This window comes from Meles meles, chromosome 2 (genome assembly GCF_922984935.1).
Source record: "Meles meles chromosome 2, mMelMel3.1 paternal haplotype, whole genome shotgun sequence".
NCBI lineage: Eukaryota > Metazoa > Chordata > Mammalia > Carnivora > Mustelidae > Meles > Meles meles.
In genome coordinates, this window is record NC_060067.1 from 60,748,710 (window position 1) to 60,765,372 (window position 16,663).

Consider the following 16,663-nt stretch of genomic DNA (forward strand, 5'->3'; position numbering starts at 1 on the left):
CATGTATACAGTTCAGCCCCAAGAGATGTGGTGCAGCTGAACTTATGCTTTCAAGAACAGTTGGAGAAAACTGAGCTCAGACTAGGAATTAGGATGCACAGAAGGTCTTTGGCTGCATTTATTTAGTATGCTTCAAATTGCTCTTTTCAGTTGTATCTATGGCTCTGATTCAAATTGCAAATTATCTTGATAAATACCTGGCTACATTTGAGCAGCAGGAATAATTGCATGTATTTAGGGATGTGGTCAGTGTGCACTATACCTTTAGAGGGTTAGCTCTAAGTATGTGTGTCACAGAGTCTGAGGTCAATAAATGTCTAAAGAATGAGCCTTCAGTTAGAAATTTAGGAGAAATCTAAACATCTTGTAGGAAACTAAGGAAATGCATATCTTATCCCTATTCTACAGAGATGCTATGAATATAGATCCAATAGCAAGGGATTTCAATGAAGCCTTCACTTCTATACTTTCCCTCCATAAATTGTGACTTGCCTTTTCTTTTTAAAGATTTTTTAATTTATTTTTTAGAGAGAGAGAGAGAAAGAGAGAGCAAGAAAGAGAGGAGGGGCAGAGGGAAAGGGAAAGAGAGGGAATTCCAAGAAGACTCCCTGCTGAGCACAAAGACCAATGCAAGGCTCAATCCTGTGACCCACAGGCTCATTACCTGAGCTGAAATCACGAGTTAGGGCTTAATTGACTGAGTCACCCAAGTATCCCTGAGTCAAATTTTAAAGAAGGCTGAATTATCACATAGTAGGAGCAGAGGAAAGAGGAGCACGGAAAGTCGGATATGTGGCAAGATCAAAGACATGTGGTCATTGGAAGGGAAGCCTTCCCTGAAGAGCAGTGGAAAATTCAATAAGCAGAAGGAAATATTATCAGAGACAGAGCAGTGAGGGAGAATGAGAAGAGATAAGATTTGAGAGGAGGGTAAGGATCAGACATGGAGGCCTTTAGTGTTATGCAAAACAGTGTGGGCTTTATGCTTTATGTAACATCTAGGGGTAAACTAAGCAAAGTTCTTTTTACTTCTAGTCAGAGAGGTAGAATAAACAAAAAATTGGAGCACATAAGGGAGTGATACAAAAATAAAATAGGTGGATGTTAAAAAAACACAGTTGTTGGAGCCAGAAAGACCACATTCAGATCCCAGGTCTACTACTTATCAACAGTGTGAGCTTAGAGCTCATGAGCATGAGTTTCTTCTGATAACAAGAGGAACAATTCCAGGGCTGCTTTAAGAAATAGACAGTGGATCTCTATGTCCTTGTCAATTGCTGATCCAGTAGAGGTTGCCCAAAATGGCATCCACTGAAGGATCTTGATAGTGAAGGCAAGGATAAGAAGTACATGCGAATGGACTGAGCAGTTGTTTTTGCTGGAACAACATCAATAATAATACAAACTAATATATATTGAACATTTGTTATATACAGACTATCCTAGAAGCACTTTACATGCATCTGCAGTCCTGTGAAGGACATATTGCTATTATCTTCCTTTTGCAGATGAGAAAACTTCAGCACAGAGAGGGTAAGTGTCTTGGCCAGATGCATGCCTATAGCAAGAAGCAAAACCAGGATTCTAGGTGGTCTGCCTCCCATACTTACACACCAAATCACAACCTAATACTACTTTTTATTACTGCATTATAGCTTGTGACACAGAAAAATTATTCTGTTAATATTTGCTTAATATATATACCCAGGATCTATATAGAACTTTTTCTCTTGGATAAACATATATCACTTTACATATCATTTCATTTTGTGGGTATGCTGAGGCTCAGTTTAAATGACCTCCAAAGTCCCCAAAACTAGTAAATAGTGGAACCAGGTCAGGAAGCCAGTCTAAACTCCAATCTAGAGTCACCTCTTGCTTAGGGTTGCAGGGGCAGCTGAGAACTGTATTCTCAGACAAAGGGTAAGCTTCTTTGGCCCCTGGATTGTAGTGGTTCTAAACCCCATTTTCAGAACCATTCATTTTGGACACTGGAGATTAAAATAGCTCAAAATCACAAAAATGTGATGATAGTACTAGTTAGTCATAATATTACTCGCATTTATTACATTTGAGTGACACTATATAGTTCACAAAACTGTTTTGCAAATATTCTCATGTAATCCTAGACTTTAAAACTGGGTTGATTCTTCTAGAAACACACCTCTATTAACATCTAATATATATAAGAAAATATCCAATGCTACTAAATAGCTGTAGTTCCAAGTAGTCACATAGGCATTTCTCCTTCCCACTTCATCACATTATCTTTGGGTCGATTTCACCCGCCTACTGTGAACTTTTGTTTTCATCTCCATCCCATCCAAAAAAATGCCTCTTTCTCTGTGCTTGGCACTGAGACCTCCACTCTCCAGTTGGATTTTGTTGAATCCACACTGGTGTCTTGAATTCTCACATATGACAAGAATACAGTCCATGATTCAGGCATCATCTTCCTCAAAGCTGGTGATCTGTAACCAGAAAGATGCCACAGCTCTGCTTCAGGACCAGCCTTTGAAGTAACGGTTCCTGTGTTTCTTAGATGAAGAAGTAGGCTCAGAAAGTCCATGTAACTTGCTTCAGGTTCTAGCAGAGCCTACCAGTTGCCCCCAAAATTCATTTTCTCATTATCCTTTGCCAATGTGACTTGAGATTTTCAGCTGGCCAGATGCTCTGAAATAAGATTACATTTCCCAGTCTTCCTTGCTGGCTCCCGTGCCACATAACCAAGCTCTAACCAATGGGAGATAAGTGGAAGGCAGGTATGGTAGCATGGAGGACAGTCATTATGTACCCTCTGCTCCCTTTTTTCTTCATCTTCTCTTCCTTTGTGATGACTGGAATGTGGACTGGATGGATGAAGTCCGAACAGCTCTCTTAAAGTATGAAGTGGAAGTCACATGTTAATGATGGTGGAATAATAAAAGATGAAGCTTCACCCTACCAGCCTTGGACTGTGAATTTCTGGATTCTGTTATATGACAGATAAATCAATCTGAACCACGATTATTTTAGGTTTTGTTTTTTGTTTTTGTCTCTAGGAGTTCATATAAACCTTAACTGATGTAAGACACGTGGTTAGTTACTAGCACCACTGAACTTCACACTCAGTTGTCTTGATTCTAAATGCGGTTGTTTTTATTTTACCCCACAACAACTGGCACCTCCAACTGCCTCACTTTCAGGGCTTCTGTGAGGACAAAATGAGGAAACAGGCAAGAGAACTCTGTAAACTGCAAATCTTCATTTATATGTGAGCAGAAGCAGCATTTGCATTTGTGGAGAGCCGTGGAAAAATACTTAATGTCTTAGCTTGCTTGCTGGTTGAACAGGTAGGGAAAGAAAAAAACAAAACAAAACAAAACACCAAAAGCCATGTTGTGCTAAAGTCCTGGATCCCAAGTGAACCGGAAACTCCTTTGGCTAATTCCAAGGCCAAAAGATGCCTTTCAAGTGGGGAAGGATGAGTTAGGCTGAGTGTCCAGGACCTCTCTGACTAGCTGTGGTTTAATGCTGCCCAAAATTTTGTGTAAATACACCTACAGCTTAAGTAAAATAGGAAGGATTGGGGGTTCAGAATTGCCCTAGTTGGGATATTCTCTGTGTCCAACATCTCCTCATGAAGGAAATTGTATTAGTAATAAGTCAGATTTTCAGTGTTGGAATTTGAGTTGCTTCGGGAGTGAGTGGCCAAGTTTGCAGAGGCTTGTTTGCTTTGTGAAGAGTATTAGGGTCAGTCTTTGCTGGCCAGAGGTCTCTAACCAGAGACAAGTTTTCACATAGGGCTTTTCATATTTTCTGCCTTGAGCCAGGCTCAAATACCAAGAAGTCTCTCAGGGGTATTTTTGCAAGTTCTCTCTTTTTCCTTTAGCAACAGTCAAAGGGTAGCTAAAGCCAATGCTTAGAAGGTATGCATATGCCCTGAACACTTTGTTCAGGCTTCTTTGAAAGGTGTTGGGTTGCATCCCAAAGCAAACATTGTTTTGGAATATTCTGGAGATGCTTCCAGTCCTTATTGCATAATTCAAGACTGATGATGCCCTATTGTGAAAAGATAGGACAAAATATAGTCTTAGCTCAAGAGATAAGTCAAGGATCAGGCAGTATTAGAAGTACAGTGAGGAAATCTTAATTATAACAACATCTAACATTCATTGAGCATATTTATGCCCCAGGCACTGTTCTAGCCCTTTGCATATGTTGTATTACTTAATCCTCTTAGCAATTTTATATGTCATAATGATTAAAAATATTTAACAGCAAGTGTAACACAGCACTAATAGGTGAGAACAGATGTTTCTTTAGTTCTTTAGCTCCTTGCTGCCCCAGGTATTAACATTTTAGTTTCTGGGTTGTGTTACAGGGGGAGGATGAGACAGGGTGCTTACCACTCCAACCATGCCCCTCCTCTTAGGTTTTGTTTTTTGTTTTTGTCTCTTGGGGTTCATATAAACCTTAACTGATGTAAGACACATGGTTAGTTACTAGAACCACTGAACTTCTGTTCTGTTCACCTCTCTTCCTTCTGTTTCCATTGTTCTTCTATCTTTTCCTTCTAGTGTCCTGGGGAGTGAGAGAGTGATTCTTCCTCACAGGCTATACCAGCAGGGGCTTAGAGTTATGATTTTGAAATAAAGAATACAAAATGTAATTAAAGCAAATTGGATTCAAAGACGAAGGGGACAGGTAAAGAAAGATTATCAGTGTTTGTTTATTTTTCTATTTTTTAAAATGATTTATTTATTTATTTGAGAGAGAGAGCCCACACACTGGAGAAAAGGCAGATGAAGAGGGAGAGAGACTTTTAAGCAGACTCCCTGCTGTGCAGGAGCTGATGCAGGACTCCATCTCATGACCCTGAAATTATGACCTGACCTGAAATCGAGTAGATGCTAAACCGACTGAGCTACCAAGGTGCCTGTCAGTTATTATTTAGATTAGCAGTTCTCAAACTTTATGATCGCAGGATCTATTTTGTATTAACAATATTGAGAACCAGGGCTCCTGGGTGGCTCAGTGGGTTAAGCCGCTGCCTTCGGCTCAGGTCATGATCTCAGGGTCCTGGGATCGAGTCCTGCATCGGGCTCTCTGCTCAGCAGGGAGCCTTCTTCCCTCTCTCTCTCTCTCTGCCTGCCTCTCTGCCTACTTGTGATCTCTCTCTGCCAAATAAATAAATAAAATCTTTAAAAAAAAAAACAATATTGAGAACCCCCTAGAGATGTTAATTTTGTATTTATAGGTATTTAACGTATGTATATACACTGAAAAAAACTAAAATGTTTGTTAATTCATTTAAAAATAATAATAAATTATGAAATACTAACATACATACTTTTGTGAAAAACCACTATATTTAAAAACAAAATCTACTTAGTGAGAAGATTGTCAGTGTTTTACTTTTTTTCCAAGCTTTTAAATGTTTGGTTTATAGAGAACAGGTCCTCTCCTATTTGCTTCTGCATTCTGTCCTTATAATATATTGTTTCAGTTGAAATATAGATAGATAATCTAACCTCACACAGGTGTATAATCAAAGAAAGAGCACTATAATCAGCTTTTCAAATAATTGTGGATTTCTTCCTGGATATTACAATAAAACTGCCAAGTGGCAGTTTCTAACAGGCCAAATGGAATATGTAAGCTGAAACCATTTTGATAACAGGGTTTTCTATTACACTAAAATCCACTGGTCCATCTTGATCTATTTTGTAACATTGTGTAATGGTCATTTGAAAAAAAAATATTAGGTCATGGAATTATCCAGATCTAAAGTAATACTGAGATTTGCATTTGTTAATATCACTACCAATCTTATCAGAAAAGTCTATGAATCAAGAAGCTGTCAATCTCGTGGTGAAGGATATAAGATTTCCAAATCCCAATTCTCACTTTTAAGCTTGAATTTTATCCTTGGCAGGAAAAACTGCACTACATTATTTTTCTTGACTAGACAACCTCACTTCACTAATGTTCAAGGGAATGTTTGTCTAATGATCAAGTTCATATAAACATAGTTTGTCAGTCATTCTTTCAAATAAAAATGATATTTCCTGAGAAAGCCAAACAAACAAACAAAAAACCAAAAAACCAAAAATACAAAAACAAAAACCCACCAAATAATAGGTTAACTTTCAATTCAATCAATTGCATCAGTGTTTGTCCTGGAGATAACCATGAGACTTAGCTCTGAAGTGGAGGCACTGTACAGATATGACCCATTCCACCACATGAAATATTAAAATACAGCTTGTCATCAAGACCTGAGATTTAATAACGTTAGTAACTTTTAGGGATCTTCTACAGGCATTCTTTTTTTTATTTTTATTTTTTTTTAAAGATTTTATTTATTTATTTGACAGAAAGAGATCACAAGTAGGCAGAGAGGCAGGCAGAGAGAGAGAGGGGGAAGCAGGCTCCCCGCTGAGCAGAGAGCCTGATGCAGGGCTCGATCCCAGGACCCTGAGATCATGACCTGAGCTGAAGGCAGAGGCTTAACCCACTGAGCCACCCAGGTGCCCCTCTTTTTTTAAAAATTTTATTTATTTGACAGAGAGAGAGAGAGATCACAAGTAAGCAGAGCAGCAGAGAGAGAGAGAGAGAGATCACAAGTAAGCAGAGAGGCAGGCAGAGAGAGGGGGGAAGCAGGCTCCCTGCTGAGCAGAGAGCAGAGGGCCCGATGGGGGCTTGATCCCAGGACCCTGAGATCATGACCTGAGCAAAAAGCAGAGGCTTCATATCAGGGAGATCATATGATAGTTGTCTTTCTCCGATTGACTTATTTCACTAAGCATGATACGCTCTAGTTCCATCCACATCGTCGCAAATGGCATGATTTCATTTCTTTTGATGGCTGCATAGTATTCCATTGTGTATCAGGACATGGAGAAGCAACATGGGGGGGTAGGGGGATAGGAGAAGAATAAATGAAACAAGATGGGATTGGGAGGGAGACAAACCATAAATGACTCTTAATCTCACAAAACAAACTGGGGGTTGCTGGGGGGAGGTGGGATTGGGAGAGGGGGAGGGGGCTATGGACATTGGGGAGGGTAAGTGCTATCGTGAGTGCTGTGAAGTGTGTAAACCTGGCGATTCACAGACCTGTACCCCTGGGGATAAAAATACATTATATGTTTATTAAAAAAAAAATTTGGAAGGGGAGGCGAACCATAAGAGACTATGGACTCTGAAAAACAACCTGAGGGTTTTGAAGGGTCAGGGGTGGGAGGTTGGGGGAACAGGTGGTGGGTAATGGGGAGGGCACGTTTTGCATGGAGCACTGGGTGTTGTGCAAAAAGAATGAATACTGTTACGCTGAAAAAATAAATAAAATGGGAAAAAAAAAAAAGAACCCTATAAGGGAGTCAAAAAAAAAAAAAAAAAAAAAAGCAGAGGCTTAACTCACTGAGCCACCCAGGCACCCCTACTACATGCGTTCTTAAGTAATACTGACTTTTCCTATAAGTCCATAATGGTGAACAGCAGCTTAAGTTCAATTCTTCCATAGAGATAATAACTCAGTCTTCAGATTCACAGTTACATCTTTTGTTTGACAAGTTACTATGTCAGTGAAGTGTGTTATTTCTTTTACTGACTTCATTCAGCAGACATTTAGCAATGTCAACTCAGCAAGGTATTATTTTTATTTTTATGTATTCATTTATTTTTAATTTTTTAAGGTTTTATTTATTTATTTGAGAGCGAGAGAAAGAGAGACTGAGAAAGCGTGAGCAGGGGGAGAGGCAAAGGTGGAGGGATAGGGATAAGCAGATCCCCTGCTCAGTGTGGAGCCTGAGGCAAGGCTTGACACCAGGACCTGGAGATCATGACTTGAGCCAAAACAAAGAGCTGGATGTTTAACCCACTGAGCCACCCAGGCATCCCTTGGCAAGGTTTTATTAAGCTCTTAGCTATTGACTGCCCTTCTTTAGCCAAAGCAGTAATACAGTACTTTGATGGCTTTTTTTATTTTATTTTGAAAATTGTACCAAACAATTGTTGGCTTAAAGGGTTCATTGTGCCTTTATTTGAAATACTCAGTTTCTTCTTCTTAAACTCTAGATATTTAATTTCAGAATAACATCTCAATTTAACTGGTAGTATAACACTATTAAAAATGTTATATTGTATAAGATACAATCAAGTAAAATTTTTTTCACACTCTCTTCTTTTACTTAGAGCTTTCTACATAATTTCCTCATATTACAGTTTTCAGCATATTTTTTCAGCAAATTATTCAGCATACTTAGATGTTAATGGTGCAGATATAGGGTGAGAAGTGTTCCAATCTCTCTTTTTTTAGCTAATGATTTAGCCTAAGATACAAATGTAAAAATAAATACAACAAAGTGTACCTATTTCTTTTTGTTTTTATGTTGGTATAACAGAAATTTTGGAATTTCAAAGAAATGATTTTTGAACAAAATGGGTTACAGAGACTTCAGCAGATATTTCCAAAGAAAACTACAAGCATAGTAGAAGTACTAATAAACCTGAGTTAATCTCAGAAAATGCACATATTTATTCTCTAAAACTGGAACGTTAGAAAATTCTAGAAAAACATAACAATACTCACTTATTCTATCTTCAGATGGCTGATTTAATCACATATTATAAAGAATCTGGGAAAGTCCATTGTAAAATGAAAAAATGAATGAAAACAAATAACTCTTAATATTTTTAGGAAAATAGTGTCCACCATACAGATTCCTTAAAAAGGTCTTGCAGGGGGACACCTGGGTGGCTCAGTGGGTTAAAGCCTCTGTCTTCGGCTCAGGTCCTGATCCCAGCGTCCTGGGATCGAGTCCCGCATCGGGTTCTCTGCTCCACGGGGAGCCTGCTTCCTCCTCTCTCTCTGCCTGCTTCTCTGCCTACTTGTGATCTCTGTCAAATAAATAAAATATTTAAAAAAAAAAAAGGTCTTGCAGGTTCCCTGAGAATGTCTTGCAGACTGTAGATTGCCTGTTGTCACCAGAGGCTAGAAGAGAGGCATGAAACTGATTGTGTTGTTTGAGCCACCCACTTTGTGATACTTTGTTTTGGCAGCCCTAGGAAACTAATACACCAGACTTGTTCTAAAGACACAGAGGTGGGATAGATATTAATTTCTACTGTAAATCCAGGAAAGGTGGTTCTCCTGTAATAATTAAAGAACTTCTGCCAAACAAAGGATCTCGTGGCCTGTTACAATGCATGGCATTTAGAGATCTGGAAGTTGATTCCCATCAATCAGGATTCTTAGAATCTTCCACTACCAGATTTACTGTTGCTGGAGCCCCAGCAAATAGTTTATAACCCTATGGAGAGCTGAGGCTGTTTAAGAGAAGATAAAGTCTTGTCTCACTCATAGGAACTTAGACTACTGCACTGATGTCTTGGAGTTGACCTGGATAGTATGAAATGAAAGGGATTGGGGATAGGGCATGTTTTGTCTCCAGCTTAGTTCCACAGTAGACATTCTTAAGGTAGAGCAGAAAAAAAATAGCATTAATTTTCATTCTCACCCTGAGACTTGCATCCTAAACTCAAATATGTGTGTTTTAGGAGGTCTTCTTTCATATTCTCAATGGAAACTTTTCATATCCTATGACTTTTTTTTTTTTTGACACTTTCGTGTTTGCTTTACTTCCCCGTGTCCAACTTTCATTGATTACATCAAAATTTCATAGATACCACCTATCACTAAAAGAAAAGTGAAGGCAAATTACTCTTAGGAAAAGTGGACTGCAGATTATCACAAGTTGGCTCTGTTTAATAGATAAGGAAATTCAGATGACAGAGAAAGACAATTATGTTGATTAATACTGGAGCAAAGAGAGAGAGAAATATTAACCAGAAAGGCTGTGACTTCTAATACCCGCTATTTCCATAAGTAGCTCCCCAACCTTACTCCTCTGACAAAAAACAAAACAAAACAAAACAAAATCTCATTTCTATTGAAGTTGGTTTCAACAGAAGACCTCTCAATGACTTTAACTTCAGGGGTTTGGAGCTTTTTTCCCTCTTGTTTAATCTAATTCATGGTCGTACATGTGGGTTATTCTGGTTTTACTCTGTCGGTACCGGCACAAGCAATTTTGCCACAATTAATGTTTTGGTCAACAATGTGCAGACTTAAAGCCCTGAGTTATATGACTAGGCAAATAAAAGCAGACCACAAAATTCGGTCTCCTCTGGTTGGCCATGATTCACCCACAGGGACAAGTCAGCAGTCTTGCTGCTTTCCCCAAAACTCCAGGAAAATCAGACTGTCATGTTATGCTTCTTTGTCCCTTTATACAGATGCAGAGTCAGTCTGCTGAAATTGTGGGACTCAAATATTTAATATGTGTAATGCAGTGGAACAATTTCAACAGGTAACGATTAGTTGAGTATCCAAAGTGAAAAACATTCACACATCACTCAGAGACGCATGTAGTTCTGGTCATTCTTGCAGGAAAGCAGCCGCCTGGGAGTCCATGAGATTTACAGATTCCAAAATATTTGATACAATAGGCCTTTTTTTAATGAAGGGGTTCAAGCTAGAAAATAAAAATTATTGATTTTATGAATAAATATATTTTCTTAAATGATTTAGAAACCTCTGTTTATTCATTTACTGACAGTGTTTAGAATATATAGTAGTCAGTGTGTCTGCAGATATATTTATGTTGGACTGTTTGGCTTGGCTTCACCTCTGTAATAATTTATAACAGTTTCAATGTAAACCCACCACTGAGCAGGTCATAAAGGTCCTGGATTTTAACCATCGTTGTTGCCGATAAACCCACAGTGCTGGTTCCTGCCACAGAGCTTGAGCTCATCCCTAGGAGGCCAGTGGAAATTCTTCCCTTAGGCAAGTTTAAATGCTAAGGAGTTTTAATTCAGTTTCTTGTCTCTCAGCTTTAGGTTCCTTTTCAAAAAAGGAAATTTTTATTTATTTATTTATTTTAGTGTCTTTCTATTTTTATTTATTTTGGGAGGTTAAAGATGATATTTACTGCATTATAGCGTGGATTTTATTTATTTATATATCTTTTCTTTATATTATATACTTTTATGTGTGATACAATATTTTGTTACATTACTTTACATAGTTTATATTTATATATAATAAATTATGTGCCTATGTGTATATTATATAATTATATACATTATATAATATTATACATATTATGTGTGCATATATATCATAGAATTATATGCAATATATAATATTATATACATCATATAATGGAATTTTTTTTTAACGTTTTATTTATTTATTTGACAGAGAGAGAGAGAGAGATCACAAGTAGAGAGGCAGGCAGAGAGAGAGGGGGATGCAGGCTCCCTGCTGAGCAGAGAACCCAATGTGGGGCTCAATTCCAGGACCCTGAGACCATGACCTGAGCCGAAGGCAGCGGCTTAACCCACTGAGCCACCCAGGTGCCCCCATATAATGGAATTTAAGAAACAGAATAAGCAAACAGAAAAAAAAAAAAGAAACAAACCAAAAAACCCTTCTTAAATACAGAAAACAAACTGGATTTTATTTATTTTTAAGAAATATATCTTATATCCTTTATAACAAAATATATCTTTAGAAGCAACTGGCAAATTAAAACTATATACTCTCATATTTAAAAACATCTGACAAAATGAACCTTCATATGTGTATTTATGCTGCCATCATGTAATTGACAGTTACTGGCAAAAAAATGGTGAAAACAATCCTGATGCTGAAGTAGTTCTTAATAGGTATCAATTTCAATCAGCTGATGAGAGGTGTCAATGTTTGGACTATAGTTTCACTTTCAAATTTTTCTAAATTTGCTTGGTTTTGTAGAAATATTCCAGATATTTTACATCAGATTTGGATATCTTTCTAGATATTATCTTGATGGATTCTTAATGTCAAAACATCCTTATTTTTAATGTATTATATTCCAATTATGAAATTTAAAAAATGCTTTTAATACAATTTAGCATCTTAGTTTTAACTACCTATGTATTTAATATGTTTATTATTTTGGCAAGTAAAGGAAGTAGTATTTTTTCCATATTAAAAATAAGCACCTTTTAAAAGAGTTTATAGTATGCATTTGAGCAAGAATGAACATTTCTGAGAGAGATCAAAGTGATAAAAATCCACTTAGTGGCTAGTGAAATGTATATAGTTCTATATCTTATAATGGATTATCCCTGTAAAGGATGTTTTATAATTAGGAACCACTTACTCTTCTAGTACATTGACAAAAACGGTCATCAGACGCTGTTTAGCTAATGTTTATTATCTGTATACATGTATAGGTGTGTGTGTGTGTGTGTGTGTGTGTGTGTACCGTAATACATTTACTAATGTAGGGCCACAATTAATCAAAACTGGGATATGAGCCAAGGGCCCGATTTTAGCAGCTGGGTAATATTGGACTAGTTTCATATTGATAATTGATAAGAATTAGCTTCAAGAAATATCCCCTCATACAATCGCTCACTTGTACAGAAAGTAAAAGCCATAAGAATGCACGTATTGGGGGAGGAGTCAAGATGGCGGAGAAGTAGCAGCCTGAGACTACATCAGGTAGCAGGAGATCAGCTCGATAGCTTATCTAAACATTGCAAACACCTACAAATCCAACGGGAGAGCGAAGAGAAGAAGAACAGCAACTCTAGAAACAGAAAATCAACCACTTTCTGAAAGGTAGGACTGGCGGAGAAGTGAATCTAAACCGACGGGAAGATAGACCGCGGGGGGAGGGGCCGGCTCCCGGCAAGCGGCGGAGGAACGGAGCACAAAATCAGGACTTTTAAAAGTCTGTTCCACTGAGGGACATTGCTCCAGGGGCTAAACCGGGGTGAAGCCCACGCGGGGCCAGCGTGGCTCCAGGCCCCGCAGGGTCACAGAAGGATCGGGGGTGTCGGAGTGTCGGAGAGCTCGCAGCTATTAGAACGGAGAAGCCGGCTGCCAAGACAGAGCCGAGGACTGAACTCTCAGCTCGGGGTTACCTTGAACTGGTCGCGGGCTGGGTGAGCTCCGAGCGCGGCTAGAGGCTGGGGATACGGGAGTGATTGGGTGCTGTCCTCTGGGGGCGCACTGAGGAGTGGGGCTCCAGGCTCTCGGCTCCTCCGGGCCGGAGACTGGGAGGCCGCCATTTTCACTCCCGTCCTCCGGAACTCTACGGAAAGCGTTCAGGGAACAGAAGCTCCCAAAAGCGAACCCGAGCCGATTACTTAGCCCGGCCGCCGGTAAGGGCGGTGCAATCCCGCCTCGGGCAAAGACACTTGAGAGTCACTACAACAGGCCCCTCCCCCAGAAGATCAACAAAATATCCAGCCAGGACGAAGTTCATCTATCAAGGAGAAAGCAGATTCAGTTCCTAAGACAGCAGAGCAATTCCAGAGGAGGAGAAAGCAAAGCACGGAACTCATGGCTTTCTCCCCATGATTCTTTAGTCTTGCGGCTACTTCAATTTTTTTTTCTTTTTTCAATTTTTTATTTTTTTTTTCCTTTTTCAATTTTTTTTTCTTTTTTCTTTTTTCTTCTTCTGCTAAATTTTTTTAAAACTTTTACCCTTTTCTTTTTTAACGTTTTTTGACTAGTTCATCTAAATATATATATTTTTTCATTCTTTTTTATATTTTTTTATTTGTTTTATTTTTAAAATTTTTTTCTTTTTCTTTTTTTTTTCTTTTTTTTCAGAACCTGTTTTTTATCCCCTCCCCCCCCCACAATTTGGGGTCTCTTCTGATTTGGTTACAGCGCATTTTTCCGGGGTCTTTGCCACCCTATTAGTAGTTTATTTGCTCCTTCATATCCTCTTATCTGGACAAAATGACAAGGCGGAAAAAATCACCACAAACAAAAGAACAAGAGACAGTACCGAAGGCTAGGGACCTAATCAACACAGACATTGGTACTATGTCAGATCAAGAGTTCAGAATGACGATTCTGAACATTCTAGCCGGGCTCGAAAAAGGCATGGAAGATATTAGAGAAACCCTCTCTGGAGATATTAAAGCCCTTTCTGGAGAAATTAAAGAACTAAAGTCTAACCAAGTTGAAATCAAAAAAGCTATTAATGAGGTGCAATCAAAAATGGAGGCTCTCACTGCTAGGATCAATGAGGCAGAAGAAAGAATTAGTGATATAGAAGACCAAATGACAGAGAATAAAGAAGCCGAGCAAAAGAGGGACAAACAGCTACTGGACCATGAGGGGAGAATTCGAGAGATAAGTGACACCATAAGACGAAACAACATTAGAATAATTGGGATTCCAGAAGAAGAAGAAACAGAGAGGGGAGCAGAGGGTCTATTGGAGAGAATCATTGGAGAGAATTTCCCTAATATGGCAAAGGGAACAAGCATTAAAATCCAGGAGATGCAGAGAACCCCCCTCAAAGTCAACAAGAATAGGTCCACACCCCGTCACCTAATAGTAAAATTTACAAGTCTTAGTGACAAAGAGAAAATCCTGAAAGCAGCCCGAGAAAAGAAATCAGTAACATACAATGGTAAAAATATTAGATTGGCGGCAGACTTATCCACAGAGACCTGGCAGGCCAGAAAGAGCTGGCATGATATATTCAGAGCTCTCAACGAGAAAAACATGCAGCCAAGAATACTCTATCCAGCTAGGCTATCATTGAAAATAGAAGGAGAGATCAAAAGCTTCCAGGACAAACAAAAACTGAAAGAATTTGCAAACACCAAACCAGCTCTCCAGGAAATATTGAAAGGGGTCCTCTAAGCAAAGAGAGAGCCTAAAAGTAGTAGATCAGAAAGGTACAGAGACAATATACAGTAACAGTCACCTTACAGGCTACTAATGGCACTAAATTCATATCTCTCAATAGTTACCCTGAATGTTAATGGGCTAAATGCCCCAATCAAAAGACACAGGGTATCAGAATGGATAAAAAAACAAAACCCATCAGTATGTTGCCTACAAGAAACTCATTTTAGACGCGAAGACACCTCCAGATTTAAAGTGAGGGGGTGGAAAACAATTTACCATGCTAATGGGCATCAGAAGAAAGCTGGGGTGGCAATCCTTATATCAGATCAATTAGATTTTAAGCCAAAGACTATAATAAGAGATGAGGAAGGACACTATATCCTACTCAAAGGGTCTGTCCAACAAGAAGATCTAACAATTTTAAATATCTATGCCCCTAACGTGGGAGCAGCCAACTATATCAACCAATTAATAACAAAATCAAAGAAACACATCAATAATAATACAATAATAGTAGGGGACTTGAACACTCCCCTCACTGAAATGGACAGATCATCCAAGCCAAAGATCAACAAGGAAATAAAGGCCTTAAATGACACACTGGACCAGATGGACATCACAGATATATTCAGAACATTTCATCCCAAAGCAACAGAATACACATTCTTCTCTAGTGCACATGGAACCTTCTCCAGAATAGATCACATCCTGGGTCACAAATCAGGTCTCAACCGGTATCAAAAGATCAGGATTATTCCCTGCATATTTTCAGACCACAATGCTCTGAAGCTAGAACTCAATCACAAGAGGAAAGCTGGAAAGAACCCAAATACATGGAGACTAAACAGCATCCTTCTAAAGAATGAATGGGTCAACCAGGAAATTAAAGAAGAATTGAAAAAATTCATGGAAACAAATGATAATGAAAACACAACAGTTCAAAATCTGTGGGACACAGCAAAGGCAGTCCTGAGAGGAAAATATATAGCGGTACAAGCCTTTCTCAAGAAACAAGAAAGGTCTCAAGTACACAACCTAACCCTACGTGTAAAGGAGCTGGAGAAAGAACAAGAAAGAAACCCTAAACCCAGCAGGAGAAGAGAAATCATAAAGATCAGAGCAGAAATCAATGAAATAGAAACCAAAAAAACAATAGAAAAAATCAATGAAACTAGGAGCTGGTTCTTTGAAAGAATCAATAGGATTGATAAACCCCTGGCCAGACTCATCAAAAAGAAAAGAGAAAGGACCCAAATCAATAAAATCATGAATGAAAGAGGAGAGATCACAACTAACACCAAAGAAATACAGACAATTATAAGAACATACTATGAGCAACTCTACGCCAACAAATTGGCCAATCTGGAAGAAATGGATGCATTCCTAGAGACATATAAACTACCACAACTGAACCAGGAAGAAATAGAAAACCTGAACAGGCCCATAACCAGTAAGGAGATTGAAACAGTCATCAAAAATCTCCAAACAAACAAAAGCCCAGGGCCAGACGGCTTCCCAGGGGAATTCTACCAAACATTTAAAGAAGAACTCATTCCTATTCTCCTGAAACTGTTCCAAAAAATAGAAATGGAAGGAAAACTTCCAAACTCATTCTATGAGGCCAGCATCACCTTGATCCCAAAACCAGACAAGGATCCCACCAAAAAGAACTACAGACCAATATCCTTGATGAACACAGACGCAAAAATTCTCGCCAAAATACTAGCCAATAGGATTCAACAGTACATTAAAAGGATTATTCACCACGATCAAGTGGGATTTATTCCAGGGCTGCAGGGTTGGTTCAACATCCGCAAATCAATCAATGTGATAGAACACATTAATAAAAGAAAGAACAAGAACCATATGATACTCTCAATAGATGCTGAAAAAGCATTTGACAAAGTACAGCATCCCTTCCTGATCAAAACTCTTCAAAGTGTGGGGATAGAGGGCACATACCTC